Below are 16,355 nucleotides of genomic sequence, written 5' to 3'. Positions count from 1 at the left end.
ATCAAGAATAAAAACGATTTACATATATACAAACCTTAGCTCCGGTATTACCAGTTAGGGGTTTTTCCTGTGAAATGACGTCACGTTCGCGGGGGTTAGCGGGACCCGTCTGTAGAACGTCAAATGTTATGCGTGCTCGATAGTAATGTCCGGACACCAATTTTTTATGAATATATTTATCAGGAACTGCCCGTATGAGCTGGAATTATGAAAAAGACAAATGATATTTTATATCACTATAAAAAGATCACAAGTTTGCGTCATATTTATTTGTCCCCGCCACATGGAAATTGCGACAACAGAAAACAAAATAATTATGCTTAACTTACAGATATCTGGACAATGTAGTGCTATTACACCTCTTTAATATTTTGGCAAATTAGTATTGTTGTCACAAAGAAAATAACTTTTCTTGTTGAAAGTGTATGTATCGTCTGCTAGTCGTGAAGTAAAGACATGTAGACTTAATTTTAAACCCTCCAGATGGACCTCTCTTGCGCAACAGAAGTCCCACTAGTGAAAATATAAACAAGTAACCTTTGGGTAGGATTTCCACGATAATTATACTCAAATGATTACCTGTGAAAGAATGAACTTGATAAACTTCTCCAAAACAAGCGTCTGTATGATTATAATATAGGCACAAAAATATGTAGACGAATCGCGAAAATAGAGCGTTGCGGGCGGTTGTCCGAGGACTACTGCTGTCCGGGGGCCACTCGCGTGCCAGTATATGTAGACATTTCTTTCTAAAAGTGAACTAGCATTTCATATGCTGATCTTATAAACAGTTGATCACCGTCAGTATATAAAATACCTTATTTAGTTATGGTATCCAGAATTATATGCAAGGCAGACTTGACAATTTGATCCGAGTCTGCCTTGCATATAATTGGCGGTATACCGAAGTGTCTTAACCAGGGAGATGCTATTTTGATAGGCGGAAGAACATTAGAAGAACACAACAAAACATTAGAAATGGTATTGCAAAGAGTGAGAGATTTCGGAGTGACCTTCAATAGAGAGAAATGTAAAAACAAAGACAAATATCAAACAGGGAATGCCACGTACCAAAAACGCAGTAAGTTTGGCGTAGACGAACTTGAATTTTACGGGTAAAGGTTTCCAAAAGATGGTTTGAAGCCTACGCCTGAGAAAGTTAAAGCTGTCAACGAATGTAAAAAACAAAAATCTAAAGAGGCAGTGAGGAGCTTCCTTGGCGTGGTTGGGTATCTTTCTAAATTCATTGATAGATATTCTGTGCTGACTGAGCCCGTTAGAAAACTGACAAAGAAACCCACGCCTTTTGTTTTGGAAAGAGAATAAGATAAAGCATTTCAGAGACTGAAAGAAAGCATCACCGATGAGAAAACCATGGCATTCTTTGACCCAAGAAATCCAATTATAGTAAGAACAGAAGCAAGTTTCCATGAAGGGTTATCAGCTGGACTATTTCAAAGGACATCGAAGGGTCTACAACCAGTTCATTACGTGAGCAGGTCAATGGCAAGTGCTGAGAAACGATACAGTCAAACCGAGAAAGATGCACTCGCAGTGAAATGGGCGGAAAACAGATTCAGTATGTATTTGCTAGGTGCACCACAATTTAAGATCATTACATCCCATAAGCCACTGATACCAATGTTCAACAAAACTATGAACAAACTACCACCAAGAATAGAGAAATGGGTGATGGAAATGCAAGACGTCGACTATGAATTGATATATGAACCAGGAAAAGACGAAGCAGACCCATTAGATTACCTATCACGACACCCACTTCCGGAAATAGACTAAGATGAAACTGATCAAGTGATCCGGGCAGTAGTTGAGTCGAAACATGCCATCATAATGACGAAAATACAAGATGAAACGAGTAAAGATGGTAGACTGAAAGATGTCCTAAAGTGGATACAGAACAATGATTTGGAAAAACACAGACAAAGACCGGAAATTAAGCCATTTTATTTGGTCAGAAATGAATTAAGTATTGCTGAGGGATTAATTTTCAGAAACAGACAAACAGTTATACCGGCAACTCTGCAGAAGAAAGTACTTGTAGAAGATACTGTTGGTAAATGTTTTGAGTGCCAAATCATAAGAAAAGAACGCAGACAAGAAACAATCAAACCATCGGAGATCCCTGAGAATGAATCGGAAACAGTTGCGGTAGATTTTGGATGACCTTTTCTAGACAGACACTACAACCTTGTTGTAATAGATAAAAGAACACGATACCCGGAAGTAGAGCAGACCATATCCACATCTTTCAGTGACACAGCGGAACGATTAAGGAAGATACTTTCTAATCACGGTGTTTCGAGAAGAGTAGAGAGTCATAACAGACCACCAGTTCAGTTCAGCCAAGTTTGCAGAATTTGCCAAAGAAATGGGATTCGAACATCATAAAATAACACCAGAACACTGTAGAGCAAACTGAGAAGCCGAAAGTTTCATGAAAATGTTAAATAAAACAGAACAGAGCATGCGCAAGACAGAAAAAGTATCGATGCCATTCAAGACATGTTGATAGATTAAAGATCAACACCGCATCCTGCGACAGGATATACACCATATGAACCATATGAACCCTTGATGAAAAAGAAGGTTAGAACAAAACTTCATATAGCTCGAAATCAGCTACAGGTTCCAGAGAAAAATGGAGCACGAGATCACGCCAGATATCAACACTACAAGCAGAAATGGCTGAAACGTAATCAGTGGCCAAGATGGAGTTAACATAAGTTTAAGGTCGGAGATACCGTATTATTACGACAACACAAAAAGAATAAGTGGTCTACAGCATATGAGGCGACACCATATATCATATTCAGAATCGATGGATCGAGTATAGCTGCACGGAGGATAACAGACGCGCTCGCGATTTATAGAGATGCTACACATTTTAAAATTACTAATAATATCACGGACAAACAAACAGACGATACCGGGAGGGAAAAATTACTATGCAAAAGCCGAGGGTCGAACAATACACGGAGACGCTTAAATGAACCATAACAACCAGTTACAGCAAAAAGTTCCAGGGAAACAACAGACACCGCAAGTCGACTGACACGGGAATTGCCGAGACGTACCAGACGAGAACCTAGTCGATACAATATGACTATGTAAAATAAACTATCAAAAGAACTGTTATAGAAACGCGATTTGTGATTAAATTTTATATATCTTTGCAGAAGAGACGTTTAAATAATGATATAAGACTACTGCATTAACTAAAAGAAAACCAATAATGTAAAAGGGACATTTGATCTAAATTATACAGTAGGCTAACTATATTAATCTACAAAAAATGCGAAGACTGATTACACTTGCAGTAAATATATTAAGAAAAAAGAGTAGTGTTTAAAATTCAAACTTTTATTTGGATTTAAAGAATCAATCTTTAATATAAAGGAGAAGTGAGTAGTGTTTAAAATTCAAACTTTTATTTGGATTTAAAGAATCAATCTTTAATATAAAGGAGAAGTGTAATATTTATAATAGCGTAACGCGCGTTATAATGAACGCCGCGTTAACGAGATGACGTTACGTCACATCCTGTTTTGTATGATCATTCCTGATATGTACGTTAGCCAGAATACATGTATAAAACCTCTCTAGTCTTATTCACTACTTCCTGTTTACGGACGTAAAATTCCCGAGCTTCTTTAGTACGCTACTATAGGAAAAACGTGCTGTAAGAAAATCATTTGTTTGAATTTATTTTTACTATTATTTTTTTATATGGCACGCAAGAAAAATTCAATCACTGGCTGTAGGTGCAGATGGGAATATCTGGCTCTCGGGGTAACTGTTAACGCGGTAACTCATGTCCAGAAATGAGACCGTGTTTTGAAGAGTATTGTCCCTTGGTTATTATCCAAATTGATTAAATTTGATTGTTTCCCTTTATACCATCTAAACGCGAGTATCATTTTTGTTAATCTTTCTTATCTTGATAATCTTGGCTTTGCGCTGGTTTTGTTAATTGGGAGTATCGTAACGACATGGAATTTATAACTTGCCCGAGGCTATTTGCAGTATACATAACTTTGTAATTTCATCAAACTGGTGATTTTGAATGATAATCGGGTTTGTTTCAAAACTGAGAGCCGGGAAGGTTATTCCGATTACTCAGCGTAAATTTTAGATATGTATTTAATCTTTTAATTATATATTTTAAGGGCAAAACATATACAGTTACTTTAAAATCAATGAATAAAAATATAATTTTTAAAATTTAGATATTTTTATTCAAACATATGATTTAAAATAACACTTTTTATTTATTTTGACAAAGTCGGAATTAGACGGACGTACATGTTTATTATCTGGTATACATAACACTGCAATTTCTTCAAATTGGTGATTTTGAATGATAATCTGGTATTTGTTTAAAAATTGTCGGAATGCATGTTATTCCTATTCCTCAGCGTATTTTTAAATACTTTTTACGGTGAAAATCGAAAAGCGGGTAACGCTTTACTCAAGGTTAACTGACTGGATTATAAACAATATATTTTGAAGTCATAATACTCTTATCCCGCTATAGCGCTTTTGGTTACGACGACGGAAAACTCTCTTAATTGCAGATGTGGTCATCGGTTCGGTTTCCGACGCGGTCATCCTTTTTTTTCTTTTTTTTCTTTATTTGAATTTTTTATAATATTTTAAAAACAAAAACTCATATCCTCATGTTCATAATATGAACAAACTTCAATTTGAGAGAAAGATTATTTTTAGCCGAATCTGGAGGTCAGTGCCCTAAAATACATATTTACATAATAGTTAGTCAGTAATTAAGTTTTAAAGCCTTCTTAAGAAATATAGCATTTATTTCAAGATATCGGGAAAAAATCTTGTTCTCGGACGATCTGGAGACCAGTCCCTTTAATTTTTTTCAATATTTTTTTTAAGGTAAAATATAAATATGTATCTCGGGTCTCCTTGAAAAAAGTGTCTTTTCAATTTAAAAAGTATTTAAATATTATGGATCTGTGGCCTGTAAATGCATTTCATTTTACAATAATGTGAACTTGGATTTTGAACAGTAAAAATTTTTTCAAAATTTATAACTTCATATCCATAATTTAGATTTTTACTTAAAAGTGTTTAGGCAAGAGCTGTAATAATTGTCCCTAGCCGCTGGGCAAATCAGACAACCAGACACTAATCCAATTAGTTACCATAATATACATAAATCTGTCAGCAATCAGTTAACTTATTGTTAAAACGCATTATTTGACTTTAATCTTGTATGACAATATGATAGTGATGCTTGATTAGGGTTTATCATGTACAGATATGCAATAATTACGAATAATTGCAGTCGAATAATATGTTTTCATATTTGCCAATTACTTTTAAGTGAAGTATGTGAAAAAGAGTAAAACTGCAGATGTATGTTTTAATGTGAATATTACTTTCATTGTCCATGTATTTTATTTACATGTACAATATTCAAGTTTAACTCTAAATACTTCTAGTAGTGAAAATTAATATCAAATGAATTATAAAATGGAATATCTTTATTTAAACATGTAATTTAAAATAACATTTTTTATTTAATCTGAAAAAGTAATGGCATTAAACACGGAATTACATCAACACACCTGTCTATCTAATTCAGAGACGTGTACCAGTTTAACCGGTGTCATCAGTACACGTGTACTTAGGCGGGTAAAAATTTCCAAATTAGTAAAATCAGTGATATTCAAACGTTTAGGAAAGCAAGAAGACATAAAAATAACTTATAAATAAACTCATTGAATGGAAGATTAACTTTTCTAGTTTACTTCAATAACTTAATAAATGTTGTGAGATGAGTATAAATATGAGAATATATCATTTAAAAAGACCATGTAAAGCTTAAAATCTGTCATTTCCTACAGAAATCAGTGGGACTCGGGATAAAAATTAGTTACTTATTTCAAACGCTTAGGGAAGCAAGAAGATCATATTTCATTTTATTAAAAATTATATCGAAAGAAAATGTAAATATTGCAGATTACTTCAATAACTTAATAAATATTGTCAGATAATGCTTTTGATGTCATTTGATGTGTTAAAGTTTTCTTCCCTTCTATATTTCAATAGGCGCAAATTGACCGATAACGGCTAATCGATACACTCGATAAGCTGTTATCAGGGGAGACAATTTCGCCAATAAGCCAGCAAATTGGCTTAGATTTCTGGGTATGCGGCAGGAGCCTCGTTACCGCTTAAACAGTTACCCGAGAGCCAGATATTCCCATCTGCACCTACAACTAGTGAAAGAACTGGAACCTCCTTTTAAATCAATTTAAAAAAGGACGTAAAAATGTCTTGAAAAAAGTTTTTTTGTTTTTTTTGTTTAAATTGAAAATAATCTATATAGTAATGTTTCATATTATCTAAACACGGATAACATATTACTGACATGGACCGACAAGCATTTGGTATTGACAAATATACAAAGTTTACCCCAAAATATTCCTTTTTTTTCTCAAGATACATACTAAAATGGCACGTAATCAGATATTTACTGTATGTTGAATTTTAAAACTGCGTGTGAAAAGAGGTTTCTTATGGAGAAAGCATAAAAATTCGTATTTAACTATTATAAAGTATACTGAATCGGGAAAGAATTACATATACGAATTGTCGGCTTGAATCAATCAAAAAAGAGGCCCCAAAGGGGAACTACGTTTTATTTATTTCAATCAAATATATCTAGAACTATTTCCAAAAGGTTAATTCATGACCTTGATCAAATATAACCCTTGACACAAAATCCCTTCAATTACATTTTATAGACATTCAAAATACATGGCTCTGGAAAATGATATGAGGTCCCTAAAGGGGAAATTGTAAAAAAAAGTCTCATTCAAAGGGCAAATTGATTTATTTTAATCGTTAAAATATCATATTACTGAAGGTACCATAAACAAATAAACTGAATTCATGTATATCATGACTGTATAAGATATCAAAAAGGCAAAAGATTTTATATAACATACTTTAATGTACCTATATGTACATGAATAGTCCGCTTCAAATTTTTGAATATTCAGTTTTCAATCCTGTTCTGTACTGGTTTCATTCTAACATCCATTTAAAAATGATAACGCGGCTGTATCTGGTTTAATTTGAAGTAAATATTAACTGTTCTACATGTAATTATGGGGGAAATAGATTTATATTAAAAAAAGAAGCCCCTCAACGGATCATTTTTGTATGTTTTTGTAGGGAACATCAAAATTAACTCCCTTTATCTTTTGTCTTTTACATTACAGTATATGACAAATCAAATCCAAAGACCCATAAAATAAAATAAACTGATATTTGCACCGCTTCAATAGATATCTAAGAACTGTAATAGGTTTTCGAGTATTCTTCTAATACATTTGTTTGACAAATTTACTTTCCCTATACATGACTGTGTTTAATCGGTTCTATGAAGTGTTTATCATAATGGAACTCAAGTGTTATTACTGGTCCATCCAGAGTCAAAAGGATTAAGCAATACAAGGGTCACAATTATGTATACAGACACTAAATAGGAAACTGGTGCGAAAAAATGATACTCCTTTTTTTGCTCTGTAGAGCTACTTTCCTTTCTTTCTTTGCAATTCTTTGCTGAAATCACAATCAGATCTATCCTTGAAATTTATAAGGCAATTTCATAATGCAATGATAGCATGACATAATTTATCAAGGAAACTTAGGTCATACACCACTACTACAATTTGGGGAATCATTTTAGCTGATTTTGCAGTTAGTGTATGGCTGAAAAACATGACCCCCATTTTTCTTTTGATCTTGTTTCAGCTCTGACAATATTCTTCAAGAAAATGTAAGTTACAGACATTTAAAATGGGTTCTGCTGTGTGCTGCAACCATTTGAAATCTGTCAATTTTAAATAAAAAAAGAAGGCCAGCTATTTCTTATTTTCAGGTCTTAATGTCTCTCCCAAAACATGGCCCCGAATAGTGTGTATAGACATAACAACTGGTGTCGATAATATATTAATTTTTTCAAATATCCTATATTTTTAATTGAACTTTTAAAGGTTTTTACAACCATGTCATATGATTTTGGTTAAAGATTTCTGTAGAAGAAATTTCGCATAGATACTTCTCACAAGAACCAAAATTCCCAAGTGACAAACTTAAGTAGAAACATTCAAACAATGAAAGTAAAGCAAGTGTACTAATGCCATGGAAAATATGCAGGTAAACCATGAAACGTTTAGAAAGTTTAGTATAAGATGATTAATTAAAGTAAACCTGCAATATTTGTCTCAAAAGAACTATCCAGCTTTTAACAGTGTTTAATGTTGGGAGGAAGACCCTGGGTGCTTCCTTCGGACATAACTTTAGCCATGAACTGGTACCTGGATAAAGCCATGAATTGTTCACAAAACCAGCTTCATGGCTTATTCTTGTTAAAAGATAGACACCTCGTGCGGGGTTTCGAACATACAGAGATACGAGCGGATACAAGCTACAGACCATATCTCAAAGATATACTAGATCCGAATATTACATTTGAAATTATCAACAATTACCAAAAAATCTATTGTGCATGCAAGTTTTCTACGGCAACGATCGAGCGTTCGTTTTCTGCAAACATACCAAAATAACACTATGTATTCGATGTACTCAATTTAGGCATGTCCGAAAATTTGTTTGCACACAAACAGGACACCCGTGGCAGGCACTCTGCTGTTCAAAATCAAGAGAGCAGCAGGAGTTTAAAATTGCGTTTGCCAATATTAAATGTTTACGTTAACTAGAAAAAAGTTACGTTTCGCGTGAGAAAACTTGAAATATTTGCAATGTGTGGGTAGACACATTTATCAAAAACCTGTAAAAATGCGGATGCAGAAGTCATGCATTAAATTAAACATTGACAAAGATTTCAAAAACGATAACAATAAAAAGCTAGTATATCCTTGATATGTGAGTTTTGCCTCTGCAACGAAATTGGAATTAGGTAAGAGTTTCATTATTTATCGTTGTATCGAAGTAATTAAAGGAAAAAAATATTAATGAATACTAGTATTGGCCAAGTATCGTGACATTTATAAAGTGTTGTAAAATAGTGAAACTTATGAAAAACTGTGTTTAAATAAAAAATGATGGAGTTTAATTAAAAACGTTGACCCTGAAGGCTGGATTTAATGTGATTAAGCTAATAATCGATATAGTACTGTACACAAAAAGGATTAAATTTGGCGGACATTGGTGAGAGAAAAAATCGATATAGGGTCAGTATCTATGACCTTGTAAAATCTTACAGGTGGCACCGACAAAAAGGTACTACAACTTTTTAAAGACCACTTAGACATTGACACACAAAACAGTGCAGACATTGACATTGCTCATCGTTTGGGAAAATTTAGTGTGAATTGGAATAGACTGATAATCTGTAAATTTGTGTATCGCACCCACAAACTCAAAGTGATTGCTGCAAGGAGAAAATTAAAGGGGTCAAATCGTGTAATTAGGGAAGACCTCACTTTGAAGAATGCAAGGCTGCTTGAAAAGCTTTCTAGAAAGGAGGAAGTTAAAAACTGCTGGTCTGATCAAGGAAAAATCATAGCAATATTAAGCAATGGAAAGAAAATAAAAGTTGACACATACACATACTTAACAAAACCAATATTAGACAGTGAGGTAATTAGAATTATTTTAAAGTCACATGAAACGGATACTTTCTCATAGTGATGGCCATACAGACAAATACGGATGTTAGTTCTCAAAGCTGTACACTTTAAGTGTTTTTGTGTGTGCAACATTACACTTAAACGGTTGCTTTTTCACAGTGATAGCCATACAGATAAATACTGAATTTAGTGTTCAAAGTTGCACACTGTAAGTTTTTATTTGTGCAGAGAAATACTGATTTTAGTGTTCATTTTAATAAAGTTGTACATTTTAAGTTTTGTGTGTTACATTACATGAAACCGTTGCTTTTCATGGGGACAGCCATACAGACAAATGCTGATTCTAGTGTTCAAAGCTGTACACTTTAATATTTTGTGCTACATTACATGAAACGGTTGCTTTTTTACAACGATAGCCATACAGACAAATACAGATTTTAGTGTTCAGAGTTGTACCCTTTAAGTTTTTTTTTGTGCTTCATTACATGAAACGGATGCTTTTTCACAGTGATAACCATACAGACAGATACTGATTTTAGTTTTCAAAATTGTACGCTTTAAGTTTTTGTGCTACATTGCATGAAACGGTTGCTTTTTCACAGTGACAGACATACAGATAAATACTGATTTTAGTGTTCAAAGTTGTACACTGTAAGTTTTTGTGCTACATTACATGAAACGGTTGCTTTATCACAGTGATGGCCATACAGATTGATTTTAGTGTTCAACGCTGTACACTTTAAGTTTTTTGTGCAACTTTTCTTGAGTGCTTTTCACATAGACAGTCTCGTGATTATAGGGTTCAAAGTTAGGCTGTTAAACTCATTTTACAGGAACATGATCATGAAACTGTTCATCTTCATAGTGATAGTCATACAGACAAATATTGATTAGTACACCTTTTGTGAGACATTACCATAGACAAGTGCATGACTATAGTACAATAATTTAGGCAATTAAACTCATTTTATAAGATTCATGAAACTGTTATACGCTCTTAGTGATAATTATACAGACAAATACGGATTATAGGGTTCAAAGCTGTACACTTTAGTGTTGTGTACTGCATTTCCATAGTACTAATCATATAGATAAGTTGGTGATTATAGTGTTTAATATTGAGCAATTAAACTTATTTTACAGAATACATGAAACTGTTACATCTTCACAGTGATATTCATAAAGATAAGTTCTGATTTTAATATTGCAAAGCAAATTAATTTTAAGTGTTTTGCTCTACATTCTTTTAGGGCTATCTATATTTATAGTGCTCAAAGTTGTACACTAACATTTCTTTGTGTATGTTTGACAGTCAGACAGGCAATGCTTAGTACGAATTATAGTGTGGAAAGTTGTACACCTTTACTTTTTTGTGTTACATCTTCATAGTGACATGCATATACATGTAGACAAGCTTATAGTGTCTGAAGTTGTACAGATTTAGTTTTTTTATGTTTGATTGTACGCATATGATTATTGATATAACGTGCCTATGCTTATTTACATATGCAAACTATTTCATTCATGCACTGAATATTAATATTGAGGAGATATTGCTGAAACCAAGGCGTAGAGTAACAAAGGATTTGTCCTTATATGGACCGCCGCTCATAAATATGTCGCATTGATTGCAATGTCACTGTTCATTTATTATAGCGGCTGAAAGTACCCATGGTAGTTTCTAATACCTGTTCATTGACAAGTTGTCGGTGACCTTGGTTTACATTTTTGATTGGCTATTTTTAGGAATGTAGTTTATACTGACCAGTCAGGATTAAATAAATGATTCATTAGTTTTGTTCGGATTTACTTATGAGGTATAAGCAGTGTTACAAAATACTATGGTTATTATGCAAGTGTGCTTTTTGTACAGATCTAGATGGCAAGTAACTTTAGTGTAAATTTGTCCCGGAATGGAAAAGCGCCGGGTTCTTTTGTAGGTTTCTTCAAAATTATTGCAGGGATTCTAAAAAACACTTGCGAAATGTTCACAGGTACATACTGTAAGCGACAGTACAGCTGATATTTGGATATTTTTAGGTGTTAGAATGTACACCAGTATATTCATGTATGATTATTAGTCAGAACAAATGTAAGACACATGTAAAAATGTGAATGACACTTCAGTAAGATGTTAATACATAAATAGATAGTTTGATAAATATGATATAAAACACACAGCTTTTAATTTTTTTTACTTTTAACAGTTAACATGTACATTGGGTATATGTATTTTTATCAATATCACTTTTGTTTTGCTTTTTTGGATATTGGGGCAGTACGGAGAGGATCAGGCATCTGCTAGTTATAGATGTTATATGATATATATCTAAATATGGATTTTATCTCCATTTTATATAAAAAAGTAAATGCATGATGATTGAAAAAGTAACATTTGTTTCAATGAACGTGCAGGGATTAGGAGATAGCAGAAAGAGGAAAGATGATCTTAATTACTTAAAATGGAAAATATATAATGTGTACTGTCTACAAGACACACACTTTACTGATAAAGAAGTTAATTATATTCGTACACAGTGGGGATATTATTGTTATTTCAGTAACTATGATAGTCAGTCACGAGGGGTAGCAATATTTATAAACAATTTTGAATTCAAATTTAAAAGTTGTGAAACAGATCAAAATGGTAATTTACTTATTCTGCACGCAAGCATTACAAATATTGATATCACTCTTATTTGCCTATATGGCCCAAATAGAGATGAACCAAATTTTTTTCATAAAAATTAAAGATACGATTTTACAGCTTGATAATGCATGCACTGTGGTAGGTGACTATAATTTAGTTTTATATCCAAATATTGATTATTTTAATTATATAAATATAAATAATCCTAGAGCACGAGACGTTGTCCTTAAAATGATACTAGAATGTAATCTAACTGACTGCTGGAGGGAGCAAAATATGGAAGAAAAACAATATACTTGGTTTAAAAGAAATCCCATTAAAAAGCTAGACAGACTTTTTCTTAATCTCTTATAATCTTTTTACAGACATTACTAAGGTTGAAATTGAGCCGGGATATAGAACTGACCATTCGCTAATTGTATTAAGTATCCAGTTCGGTAAATTTAAAAAGGGTAAAGTATGGAAAAGATCTGAGAAGTTTGATGAAAAGTTATAGATACGGAAATGACAAACTGCAGCTATTATTTACAACTCTACAAATTAGCACAATGCAATGCGAAATAAACGTTATTCAAAAGCTAGCATGAATATAATATCAAATGTCATACAACAAAACGGACATTGTATGTATATAGACTAGCCCACAATAATTTCAAATTACAATAACATATTACATACATGGAACTAGACTTGCCACATAGATTTAACATTACAGTGCAATGCAGTATCGGCGTTCTATAACAACGAAATGTTTGACATATGTTTTTGAAAAGTACTTTACAATTATCATGTTACACAAATTTCAGTACAAATCTTACAGCTTATAGAAACGAAACATTTTAGATTTCTCTTTCGAAATAATTTACAAAAGCCTGAAAATTTAATAAATCATTATAAAATACCGAAACTAGCCAAAATCACATGCCGAAAAGTAAATCTGTTACAAGATTCTGTAGAATGACCAAAAATTTACTAAATAAAAATCGTAATTCAAAAATTATACAAAAATCTAACAAATGAATTTCTTACCTCGATCGAGCATAAATTTCTATCAAGAAAAATAAATTTGACGCAGATTCGTCTAATGTCGAAATGTGGTGTGCGCTAGGCATGTCTAGACCAGTCTATTTGTAGGGTAATGTCCCGCCAAATACTAAATTTCACGGGACTCACGGCTTATGCGTGCACTCTGATTATTTTTATTTCCACGGGAATCACGATATAGCCGGGAAATCTGACTACTTTGGCGCGGATTGAAATTGACAATTTGAGGCCCGTTACAGTGGTTTTGGGGATAAAAACATAAATAACTGAAGTTTATAACATCAACTTTCTTGTTACTGAACCGAACTTAATAAAATTTACATGGAAATTTAAGTTATGAAACACAGAAAAACATGAGAGGTATTTTATGTGTAAAATCTGACATTTACCTCAATAACTCAAAAATTTACTAAAAGATGATGCAATACCTGCATTTACACTAGAGATACAATGAGGCCCGTATGTCAGTTTGTGACAAATACGCGTCAGATATGCGAGGTACAGACGGGATTTTAGAAAACATAAGTAATGAAAATATAAAATCTAATATAGATGATAAATTATTTTTTGAAACTCTTTTAATGGAAATAAGGGGGAAAACTATATGGTATCCATCTTATAAAAAGAAACAAGAAGACAAAAGGCAAGAAAAACTTTTGGTAGAAATTAAAGCTCTAGAAAAACAAAATGACATCGGTTATCCTCTGTAAGAACCAAAAAAGAAGAGTTGTCTGAAATTAAAAGTAAGAATATGCAAGGAGTATTTATTAGATCTAGGGCAAAATGGATTTCTGAGGAAAAAAAACCTTCAAAATATTTTTGTAACTTAGAGGACAGAAACTACATATCTAAACTAATGAACTCTTTATACTCTTCTTCTGGGTTGTAATTAATAAGTCAAACAGAAATTTTGAAAGAAGTAGAAAGTCGTTATAAAATTTATATTCTTTTAGAGAGACTGAAAATATTGAGCTTAACAAATAGTTTTATAATATAGTTATACCCAAAATGAATGAAGAAGAAAAACAAAGTCTAGAAGGACATTTGAATTATCATGAAATGTTGACAAGCTTGAAAAAAAATGTCAAATAACTCTTCTCCAAGCAGTAGTGGTTTTACAGCCGCATTCTTTAAATTCTTTTGGAATGATAGTGGTCATTTTCTGGTCAGGTCAATTAGTCATGTTTTTGACACAGAGGAATTATCAGTTACTCTTAAGCAGGGGGTCATAACCTGCATTCCAAAAGGAGATAAAGATAAACAGTACATACAAAATTGGCAGCCTATTTCTTTGTTAAATGTCTCTTACAAAATTGCGTCAGCTAGTATTGCTCAGCGCCTAAAAACAGTTCAACATAAGCTTATAAGTGAAGATCAAACCGGAAGATACGTAGGCGATAACATAAGACTAATTAATGATATAATGCATTATACAGAAGAGCATCATGTCCCAGGGATGTTGATTGATTTTGCAACGGCTGTTGATTCCCTATCTTGGTCTTTTATGTATAACGTGTTACATTTCTTTAATTTGGGGAAAGTTTTACAAAATGGGTAAAATTGTTTTATAAAGATATACAACCTTGTGTTACAATAAATGAAAATCTTTCTGACTGGTTTAATGTTCAACGCGTTTGTCGTCAGGGCGATCCCTTATCTCCCTATATCTTTATATGGTGTGCAGAAATTCTTGGAATACTTTTAAAAAATAATCCCAATACAAATGGAATAAAGCTAAATAATATAGAATTTCTGTTGTATCAGTATGCTGATGATACAACCATAATGCTAGATGGATCTGAGAAGTCTCTAAACTACACCATGCAAACTTTTGAGTTTTATGTTAAAATTTCAGATTTAAAAATCAACAAAGAGAAAACAAAAGTATTATGGATAGGTTCAATGAAAGGCAGTAATCTTAGAATTTGTCCAGAACTTGAGGCGTTGGAATGTTTTAAACTGCTTGGTGTTTATTTTACAATAAATTTAAATGAAATTATTAATGCTAACTATTTCACCAAAATGGAAGAAATTAGAAGATTATTTATCCAATGGTCAAAAAGAATAATCACACCAATTGAAAAATGTCGTTATTAAAAGTTAGCCTTATCAAAAATTAATCACCTTATTTTGAGTTTACCAAATCCAAAGACAGATATTTTGAAATCAATACAAAATTCTTTTTTAAAACTTTTATGGAATTCAGGACCAGATAAGATAGAGAGGTATTGTAACTGACAGTTATGACTATGGAGGACTTTGACTAGTGAATATAGAATTATTTAATATGACATCCCTAAAAATGACATGGATTAGGAGATTAATGACATATAATACCAAGTACTTCAATTTTATAAATGAAATATTCCCTTTTCTTTTAAACTGTAGTAAGTTTGGTGATGCCTACATGAAAATTAAAATCCAAACAGTTAAAACCAGTTTTGGAAAGATGTTTTCAATGACTTATATTTCTCACTAAGCAACATCCAAAGACGTGAAATGAATTTTGTTCTCTGCCTGTTCGGCATAACTATGTTTAAAATAGGGCGCGCTAGTAGTTTTTGCTACTTAAGATTTGTAAATAGAGGAGTATTTCTAGTGAATGACTTTCTGAACAGTGATGGCAATTTGCTTTCTTTTAACGACTTCTCAAACAAATACAATATAAACACAAACTTTTAACAGTACCAAAATATTATTTAGTATTTTAGGGGGTTTCTAGCTAACATGACTTTTCAACACTTAGGAAAAAAGGAAGAAAACCCTTTACAACCTTTGTCAATGAAAGTAGTGTATAATCAAAAGAAAGGTTGCAGATACATTTATGATTACATCTTAAGGTCAAATATTTTTCCCAATTCCAAAAGAAAATGGAATGAGGAACTTCATTTAGATGACAATTTTAATTGGAAATAAACATACAAACTTCCTTTCAAAACTACCAAAGATTCAAAATCAGTAGATTCTCAGATCCATCTACAGTAGTTTCAGTATAAATTCAATCATAG

This window comes from Mercenaria mercenaria, chromosome 18 (genome assembly GCF_021730395.1).
Source record: "Mercenaria mercenaria strain notata chromosome 18, MADL_Memer_1, whole genome shotgun sequence".
Classification (NCBI taxonomy): domain Eukaryota; kingdom Metazoa; phylum Mollusca; class Bivalvia; order Venerida; family Veneridae; genus Mercenaria; species Mercenaria mercenaria.
The sequence above is the reverse complement of the archived record's forward strand: the minus strand, read 5'-3'. Positions refer to the sequence as shown.